Source organism: Eschscholzia californica, unplaced genomic scaffold, assembly GCF_041429995.1.
Source record: "Eschscholzia californica isolate CP2 unplaced genomic scaffold, dmEscCali1.0.p SCAF_6, whole genome shotgun sequence".
Classification (NCBI taxonomy): domain Eukaryota; kingdom Viridiplantae; phylum Streptophyta; class Magnoliopsida; order Ranunculales; family Papaveraceae; genus Eschscholzia; species Eschscholzia californica.
In genome coordinates this window covers 19,547,675-19,558,386 of record NW_028238483.1, presented here as the reverse complement: position 1 = coordinate 19,558,386, position 10,712 = coordinate 19,547,675, and the positions used below count along the sequence as shown (strand labels likewise).

The 10,712-nt window shown below is 35.2% G+C and overlaps 2 pseudogenes; both read left to right on the top strand.

The window, feature by feature from the left end:
• Nucleotides 1–570: 570 nt before the first annotated feature.
• Nucleotides 571–4,545, top strand: LOC147532255 (glucan endo-1,3-beta-glucosidase pseudogene; annotated as a pseudogene).
• Nucleotides 4,546–7,422: 2,877 nt separating this feature from the next.
• Nucleotides 7,423–9,111, top strand: LOC147532254 (glucan endo-1,3-beta-glucosidase pseudogene; annotated as a pseudogene).
• The last annotated feature ends 1,601 nt before the right edge of the window (nt 9,112–10,712 follow it).

Sequence of the window (10,712 nt, the reverse complement as noted above, 5' to 3'; positions counted from 1 at the left end):
GCAGGTGCTTATACCTTTTGTGATGGCAAAACACTACATTTGGTATCGGGGAACGACCGCTGCTATTGTGGAGATTACAATGAGTGACCAGCTTGAGAAAGACGATAAGTTTGGCATTTGAAAAGTTTTTTTTAGATTTGCACGAGGAGAGTGGAGAAAACTACCTTTATGATGAATTTTCTTCAAGTTTAATAAGATATGCTAGTAATTGTTGTAATCATGTGCATACTGGAGAAAGTGATTTGCAAAAAAAAAAAAAAAAAAAAAAAAAGACTAGAGAAAGTGATTTTACTAATAAACACTACAAGATACTAAATATGTACTAATAGAATTGACTATCAAGAAATAACATCCCTATCCCGATAGGTTGTGCAATAAATTTGAAAGAGATGTTATTTGATGAAAGAGGTCGTAGATGCTTGCCACTTTCATTCGATTCTCAATTTGTGATGCATCCATTTGCCAATAATTTGGCAGTTAGTGATGAGAGTATTTATAGATGGGTAGTATCTGTGGTTGATTTGACAATCTTTTGATATAAATGCACCTTGCTTCCAAATATACCACAGGATGGCTGCAATTGATCCAATAATGTTATTTGAATGGAATGATCTCTTTGAGATTATAAAATCTGAGAGATACTTAATCATACCCGTTTTAATCTTAAAGAAAAAACACATGTCTCTAGCTTTACTAGGAAGTAATAACGTCTGCTTAATTGTTTTTATTTGGTCGAATAAGTCGTAGTTTAGGCTGTTTTCAATGTATTTGCAAATCCTATTTTTGATAGGGAGAGCGTTTAGGAAACATTTCCATAAGAAAAAGTTTAATGCGGAGGATAGTGTTAATGTCGGAAATATGATTAATAATGTTACTATTGTTAGTAGTGATCTGATTTTCAGCCAAGTGGTTGTACATGGAGGAAACAATGTAATTGAATGTCCAAAGCTGTTTGCGAAGATTGTCGCCAGTACATATATTGATATAAACACCTCGATGGACCTCCCAACAAGAGAGATGGGATATAAGATCCAAGCTTTTCCTCCACAACATGAGTGATGGAATTTCGTTGATCCGTGGTTGGAGGTGTCTAAGGTACTTAGATTTAAGCATTGAAACTCCGACACTTTTGTGCATGGTCTGTTTGGATTCTCCATGCTAACTTGCAAAAGAAGGTTTTTTTTTTCGAGGTGACGGTGTCTGATTGCAAGATCCCATTTTTTCTTGGAGAGACAAATGGATTTCAAAGATTTTGTATAGATACCTTAGCTTTCTCCCACTAGAAAGAATTTTGAGTAGTCTCAGAGTGTTTTCGTCATATCACTTTGGAGATAGCAAAACAATGCATCTGATATCGGAGGACGACCGCCGCTATAGCTATTACGACTATAATGCGACCATATCAGACCAGATATTTATTACGCTAGAGAGAGAGAGAGAGTTTAGAACTAATCAAATCCAGGATTTGATTGAAAGTAGTTGACTTCTTGGCGCTATAAAAAGTTGGGCACTCAAGTATTTGTTAGAGGGAGATGCCACTTTAAGATTTTAGTGAGAATTCTCTTGAATTTTGGGTAGTATGTTTTTTGAGAAAAACATATTATATTTTGAACAATTGATCATTATCCCTTAAGAATCACAAATTAATTTAAGGATAAATTTTAGTTTGTGAAGGATTATTTTCTCAAATTAATTCAAGGATGGATTTTGTTTTGAAGGATTGGTCATTTTCACTTTTAGACATCTATCACTCTTTTAATAAACACCCTAATGTGTTAGAGCAAAAGGATTATTTTACCAAAATCCTTACAATAAAATAAAGCCTCAATATCTTTCTCCATTTTTTTTCCTTATTTAATTTTTCAAGATGGACAATGGAAATTTGGGTTTAAACTAAGTTGATTTTGTCAATATTAATAAATTGTGTTTTCATAATATATGGAGTAAGATCATAATTTTTTTCGACCTAAAATGAGGAAGTAAAATCAAATAATAAAGTACATGAAATCATCATTATTAAATTTGAAACAGATTGTGTCTTTTTATAATCTTGCCATGTAAGTTTTTCATTTTCTCTCTTCTCTATCCCACCCCTTTTACAAAATTTAGTATAAATGTGCCAAGAGAGGCTCAAGTGAAACCATTATCTTGTCAACCTTTGTGTTTCTTTTGAGTGCTTATCTCTCATATTGAAGTTGATCCAAGAGTCTATTAGGAGTAGAAAAATGGAGTCTACTAGGACCATTGGGGTAGTACTACTCTTAGTAACTATCTCCTGCATGTTGTTTCAATTCACTAGTAAGATTTCTTTTAATCATTTCTTTTAGGTTTTTTCTGTTTCATTTAGTATTGGGTGAATTTGACTTAACTCCCTTTATTGTTCAAAGAAATTACCATATGATTTTTCTAGGTAGGAAAAACTTTCAATTTACCATATGATATTTATAATTATCACAATTTCTTGAACATGTAGCACTCCCGTTGTGTGTGACCGGTAATCTTTATATATAGGGTTATTTTGTGAAAGGGGCGTAGATAAGTACCGGGTTTTGTGAAAGGGACATGACTATTTGTTATTTTGCGAAGGGGTCGTGGACTAACATTGACCGTTAAATAAATGTTAAATTTAACATCACATTACATGAATAGTTAACATTATTCATCTTCTTCTTTTTTTTTTCTTTCTTCCACCTTCAATTTTCATCGGAAATTGAAAGAGGTGTTGTTGCTTGAGTTTTACAAAGAGATTGTGCCGACAAGAGAAGAGCTTAGGGTTTTTTTTGTCAGTTTTTTGGTATTTTTTTTTAATTTTTTTTTTTTACGAATCCTCATCACACTTCTTAAATTCCTTTTACTTTCTAACTCTTTAAGTTGAGTAGATTAGATTTATATTCATGTGCTTTTAGATTTTTTGCTCTCTTGTTTATGCCGGAGTTGAAATTTTGCTTCCTTTTTTATGTTTCACATAAATATATTTTGATTATATCATTTATTCATCATGTATTAGATTATGAAATTCATTATTTAAATGTGTAATGCTAGAAAATCTAGAAAAATAATGTTTTTCAAGGTGGATGTCTTATTTTTCACGTTTGCGAATTTAGTGTAAAAATCGCATAAATTTCTTAAATGTAACAATACATTTTTTAAGTAATGGAATTAGATTAACGGTGTTAGAACTTAACTGGTCAACACTAGTCCACGACCCTTTTGCAAAAAAATAAAAAGTCATGCCCCTTTCGCAAAACCCGGTACTTATGTATGATAATAGCCTATTTTTCGGTAGTCGTTATATATTAATAAAAAAAGCAATCTAATAATTGTAATTTTACAGACAATATTTCGTCATTTCTCATCTGTTGCTCAATATTACTCGATCTAAAAAAAAATGTATTTTTAACAACTATTTCATCGAGTAACCCAAACAGTCTTTGGATCGTTATAGCTCTATCTTTGTGTTATTTAAACATTGATTTTCTAATAATAATTACCCTTAGAACAATCTTTTTTGGAGTGTTTGTTTTTCCTAATTTCTAATGAAAATCATTGCTAATTTGAAAACTTATTTTACTTGCAACTGTAGGTGCTACATATTTATATGGTGTATGTTACGGAGCGAATGGGAACGATCTACCTTCGCCAAGCGCTGTAGTAGCACACTACAAGAAACATTTGATTACGAAGATGAGACTATTCGAACCTATACATGAAATGCTAGAAGCATTGAGAAAATCAGATATAGAAGTAACAATAGGTACAAGAAATGAAGATTTAACTAGTCTCGCGAGCAGCCCAGAAGCTGCAATTAATTGGGTACAGACTAACATCGTCCCTTATTTTACTGATGTAACGTTTACAACGATAACTGCGGGTAATGAAGTTATCCCCGGCAATTTTGCACAATATGTTGTTGGCGCCATGAGTAACCTTGACCAAGCTCTCGTCCATACCGGTCTAAAAGGGAGAATTAGAATAAGTACAGTTCTTTCAGGGGCATCTGTTACTAACTCTTATCCGCCTTCGCAAGGTACTTTTACCAACCCGGACATAATGAGCCAAGTTGCTGCATATTTATCAGCGAACGGGTCGCCTTTATACGTGAATGTATACCCGTATTTCGCTTATTCCCGTGACCCGGCAAACGTTCCTCTCAACTATGCTGTATTCAAATCAACAGAACCACAATTTACAGATGAAGGACATGCATACTACAATTTATATGATGCGACATTAGATGCTTATTATGCAGCTTTGGAGAAGATAAATTTCCCTAATCTGAAGTTAGCTGTAGGCGAGACTGGTTGGCCGTTTGCAGGTAATGAGCCTTATTCAAGTGTACAAAATGCACATGATTATACTGCAGGACTAATTACTCAAGTAGCAACATCTAATGGAACTCCAAGAAGACCTAGTAGTGAACTTTATGACCTATTTATATTTGAAATGTTTGTTGAGAACATGAAGCCAGCCGGTGAAGAAAGAGGTTTTGGTCTTTATTATTCCGATTTCACACCTACTTTTCCCTTCTTGTCACAGGATCAATGAGTGATGTTATTAGAGTGTCATTAAAATATCCATGGTGGATTATTTTCTTGTATGCATTTTGTTACTTTAAAATGAATAAAGATTGTTCTATTTAATCAACTTAAGCTATTATTATCTTTGTTTGTTTTAGATTTTGATATAATTTTAAAACTTAGTGCCTAGCTAGTACTTGTATGGTATTGATATATACTATGCTACTTCACTTCCCCGCTTAAAAAACATGTTAGGAAATCTAAACTTTGAGTAATGGTCTTCCCTCACAGTCTTGCCATGCCTGCTTTTCCCCATGCTTATGCGATTTTCTGGGATTTTATTCCCGCTTTATGACCGACTCTTTGGACTTTTCCTCTCGATTTTTACAACTTTGAGTTGAGATCAATTAGTAATTTCGGATTAGCCTTTAGTTTCTCCTGACGGTTCCTATCAAGTTAGTTCCAAGGATAGGGAACATCATCATTAATTGCGAGATGGAGACGATGGCTACAAAATCTTGAATAAAATGTCTTCCTGGGAAGACGTTATAGCAGTGAGTCATTCAAGTATGATAAAGTCCACTGTGACAACCCTGCTAGCCCTTCCTTCTTCAATTGCCAAGGGCAAAGAGATTATTCCGTCCTTGAGCACTTGCCTCTCGCTGAAGCCCGCTAAGAACACGCGCTGTCGTTTTTAGTAAATTGGGCATACATCTAACAGTTGGAAACAAGCTTTGCACATCACATTGGCGGAGCTGGCAGTATCAACCATTATTCGGCTTAAGCTCTAGTTTGTTATCGTCGGAGTGATCAACAACATATCGTTATGTCGGGTGACTATTCTCAGTATTTCGTCATTTGCGAAGATAATTGGGGGAGTCTCATCCTCAAGATTTCTGTACAGGGGGGTAGTCCCTTAGCTTCGTGCGCGTATCTGCGGCGAGCGTTTTTGGTATTCTCTCGTGACACTGGTCCTCCGACGATAGTGTTGGTGGTTCTATTGTTTTGGGCTCCGAATACTCTTCGGGTTCTTTCCCGTTTCCCGAATTAATCTTTTTGGAATTGAAGTGGGTTTTAGTGTCTAGCCCTGACCCACTCGTCATTTTCAGAGGGATTCTTCGCTTTATACTCGAAAGGTTATGTCTGATTCTCTTGCTTGACATTTGTGTAGTTCTCATTTTCTTAGCAAATCCTCTATGAGGTTTCTGAGGTGCCTGCATGAAGAAAATGTCCTTCAACAAAGATGCGTTCAATTTGTCATATAGAAGAAATGACGAATTTATCCAAAAGATTGTCAATTCCGGTCAATTTAGGGATCATAATGCTTAGCTAGTAGCCAACTACGATTGTCGAATCACATTAATGATTCACGACTAACTTCGACCGGATCTTACAACAGGTTACACTAAAGAGTGACAACTTGATCGGAAAGATATGAGTAGAGAGAATAGGGTAACACATTGGATTAAATCCAATTTGATATGCCCAAAAGGTCCCGGACAATCGCCAGACAGAAATAGAAACAATGGAGCCCAAAAAGGAGGCCCGGGTATATAGAATGGGGTCGGTCATATAATGGCAGACCATGGCTATGGGCGGCCAAGGCCAACCCACTAAAGGGGTTGCCATGGACGGCCACATTAAGGGATGTCCTGCATGAGAAAAAACTTTCATTTGGGGATTCCACTCAGAATCAGGGCTGTGACTGAGAATTTCGGAGCTCCGTGCAAAATTTGAATGCGGGCCTTTTGGAAAACAAAAAAAATTACAAGCAAAATTTGAACAACGTATAATTTCTTTGTTAAAAGTATTCGTTCTTTGTACAAGATATAATTTAGAATCTAAAATTGAGTATCTGAATATAATATTTCTGTATCATGATTTTCACATACATATTTACATATTATCGAATTTTTTTTACAATTATTAAATTTCTATTTCTGAAGAACACTTCCAAAAATAGAAGAAATGCACTCAAATAACAAAACTTTAAAAATAAGTGTAATTGAGTAGAAATAAAGATTCAATTAGCAATGGTATCGTGAACCTCACAAAAGTAGGGAAAAAAAAATTTATGGTTGCCCTTGAGTTTCGAGCCTGTGGCATCAAATAATATGTATCAAACCATCTCATCCAAGAGATAGCTTATATTTAGGTCAGTATCTTTAAACATATATACTTTAACGGTTAAGATATCATCAAAAGTAGGTCCTTTTAGGTGGGGGCTTGTGCGGGCGCCCTGCCGTACTGGACCCAAACACGGCCCTGCTCGGAATAGGATTCTGAATTTTATTTTTTTTGAGGTCGTTATTGAATCCTAATTTGAATAAATGCATCAAAAGTAATACAGGCGACTTTGTTTGAAAGATATCTGAAAAGCCACTTTTAAACATCACCACTCTTTTAACAAATATCCTATTGTTTGAGAAGCAGAAGGATTATGTTACAAAATCCTTCCGGTAAAATAAAGTCTCAATATCTTTCTCCTTTGCTTCTCATTATTTAATGTGTCATGTTGGAGAATGGAAATTTGGCTTTAGACTATGTTGATTTTGTCAGTAACTTTAATATAATTTTGTTTTCCTAATATAGTAGTAAGATCATAATTTCTTTTCAGTCTAAAATAAGAAAGTAAAATCAAATAATAAACATCAAATCTTTACTATATTTCTTTTCAGCCTTTTTAAGGAAAAAAGTTATGTAGATGATAAATAGTAATTAGTTATAACTTTACCATATAAGTCTTTCATTTTCTCTCTTTCTTATCCCACCCCTATTAAAAAATTTACTATAAATTTGCCTAGAGAGACTCAAGAGAAACCATCACCTTGTCAATCTTTGTGGTTCTTTTGAGTGCTTATCTCTCATATTGAAGTTGATCCAAGAGTCTATTAGGAGTAGAGAAATGGAGTCCACTAGGACCATTGGGGTAGTACTACTCTTAGTAACCATCTCCTACATTTTTCCATTCACAGGTAAGAAGTCTTTTATTATTTTCTTTAGGTGCTTTCTGTTTCATTTAGTGTTGGGTGAATTTTATCTCCCTTTATTGTTGAAAAATTAGGATGTTTTTTCCAATATTTCAAGTAAAGGGGAGGAATATCAATTTGCACAAAACCATTTGGGGTGCCCTTAATTGTTAAAAGACTTCAATTTTAAGGAAATTAATCAGCATTTTTTTTTAAATAGAAGTCTCTAGTTGATTGTTATTTTTCTCCATAGATTTTTTTTCAATTTACCATATAATTTTTATAGTTGTCACAATTAAATAATCTTTTTTTTTTCCGGTAATCCTTCTGTACTTGTGAGCTCTTATAATGACCTATTTTTCGGCCATAATTATTTTTTGTCGTTTACTGGTCAGTATATTAACAAATGAGACGATCTAATGATTGTAATTTTATAGACTTTTTTCATCATTTCTCTTGTGCCGTTGAACACCACTCGATGTGGAAAAAATGTAGTTTTAACTACTATTTTTAACTACTGTTTATCCAGTAAACCAAACGGTCTTTGGATCGTTGCAACTCTATCTTTGTGTTATTTAAACAGGGAATTTCTAATAATAATTACCCTCAGAATAATTTTCTTTTTGGAGTGTTTTTTTCCTAATTTCTAACTTGCAACTGTAGGTGCTACATATTTATATGGTGTATGTTACGGAGCGAATGGGAACGATCTACCTTCGCCAAGCGCTGTAGTAGCACACTACAAGAAACATTTGATTACGAAGATGAGACTATTCGAACCTATACATGAAATGCTAGAAGCATTGAGAAAATCAGATATAGAAGTAACAATAGGTACAAGAAATGAAGATTTAACTAGTCTTTCGAACAGCCCAGAAGCTGCAATTAATTGGGTACAGACTAACATCGTCCCTTATTTTACTGATGTAACGTTTACAACGATAACTGCGGGTAATGAAGTTATCCCCGGTAATTTTGCACAATATGTCGTTGGCGCCATGAGTAACCTTGACCAAGCTCTCGTCCATACCGGTCTAAAAGGGAGAATTAGAATAAGTACAGTTCTTTCAGGGGCATCTGTTACTAACTCTTATCCGCCTTCGCAAGGTACTTTTACCAACCCGGACATAATGAGCCAAGTTGCTGCATATTTATCAGCGAACGGGTCGCCTTTATACGTGAATGTATATCCGTATTTCGCTTATTCCCGTGACCCAGCAAACGTTCCTCTCAACTATGCTGTATTCAAATCAACAGAACCACAATTTACAGATGAAGGACATGCATACTACAATTTATATGATGCGACATTAGATGCTTATTATGCAGCTTTGGAGAAAATAAATTTCCCTAATGTGAAGTTGGCTGTAGGCGAGACTGGTTGGCCGTTTGCAGGTAATGAGCCTTATACAAGTGTACAAAATGCACATGATTATACTGTAGGACTAATTACTCAAGTAGCAACATCTAATGGAACTCCAAGAAGACCTAGTAGTGAACCTTATGACCTATTTATATTTGAAATGTTTGTTGAGAACATGAAGCCAGCCGGTGAAGAAAGAGGTTTTGGTCTTTATTATGCCGATTTCACACCTACTTTCCCCTTCTTGCCAAAGAATCAATGAGTGATGTTATTAGAGTGTCATTAAAATATCCATGGTGGATTATTTTCTTGTATGCATTTTGTTACTTTAATTGAATAAAGATTAAGTTATTATCTTTGTTTGGTTTAGAATTTTGATAAAGTTGACTACATTCAAATATTAATTTAGATGTATCATGATTTGTAGGCCCTTTTAAGAAAGGGTAAATTCGTAAAAGGACACCTTCGATTTCTGACCAACTTGAATATTTGGCCCTCGGATTTGTTCACTACACTCTTTGGACCCCAACTCCAATTCTACGTTAAGTTTGCTGTTCTCAAAGTCGAAAATAGAACAAGTGAATTTTACCATTCATTGAATTCCGTCAACTACAATGTTGAATCAAGAGTAACTTAGAGCATGTCCAGCCCCAGCCGGTTGAGGCCATAAATTCAAATTTATGGCCTCAGCCACCCGCTCCAAGCCCAACCGCTTGGAGCGGAGGCTGGGGCTCCTCATTCAGTCGCCCCTAACATTAGGGGCGACTGAATGGAGGCCCCAAGTGACCGTTGGGGCCCCAACGGTCACTTGGGGGGCATTCCCTAGCCGTTGGATTTGCTCCAACGGCTAGAAATGGATCCAACCCCTATAAATAGGGGTTGGATCCATTTTCATCTCTCACCCTCTTCTCATCACTTTCTTTCTCTCATTCTTGCAACTTCCTTTCCATTTCTATCTCTCTTTCTTTCAATTTTTTTTTTGATCTTTTCATTTGTTCACCCATGGATCCATTAGACATCAATGAATTCGATAACCAAAGTTATATGGAAATGTTGTCCCCTAATTCTACTTACCCGTCGGCTCAATTAGAGGTTGATGATTATGAAGTATGTGAGGATTCTTGTGTGCAAGGAGGGACGACTTCGACAAAGATAACTAAACGGGAACCGTATAAGCCGGATGAAGATATTTTACTTACTAATTGTTATTTGAAAATCACATTTGATGCGGTTGTCGGAAATAGCCAAAAATATAAAGTATTTTGGCAAAAAATATCGGATGAATATAATGCGAGTGCAAAGTTTCAACGCACACTTAGAAGTTGTAAATCTCGTTTCAGTGAGATAAGCTCGGAATGTCAAAGTTTTATATCGACTTTGAGGATAATAAATAAAGTTCCAAAAAGCGAAGAAAACGATTATGACCGGGTAATTGTTTCTAACTTTTTAATTTCTTTTTTCTATCTTTTCACTTCATTCATATAATATACTTATATATATATATATATATATATTTTGTTTATTTTAGTTACAAAGAGCTATCGAATTCTATAAAAAAATCATCAAGGTAAAGGGTTTAGGTTCTTACATGTTTACAAAATTTTGATGACACACAACAAGTGGATGGTAGACATGCCAGGAGAGTCAACATCCGGTAAAAGAGATTCTAATACCAACCCATCGGAAGAAAGACCAATTGGCCGTAAACAAGCCAAAGCAAATGCAAGAGTTGGCGAACCATCCACACATTCTACCGCTTCAAAAACTCCCAGTGAGGGATATTGGGAAAAAAGAGACGAAGATTCCCAACAAAGATCAGTAACTTTGAGTGAAGCAGTACGGGTTCAACAAGAGACCCTAAAG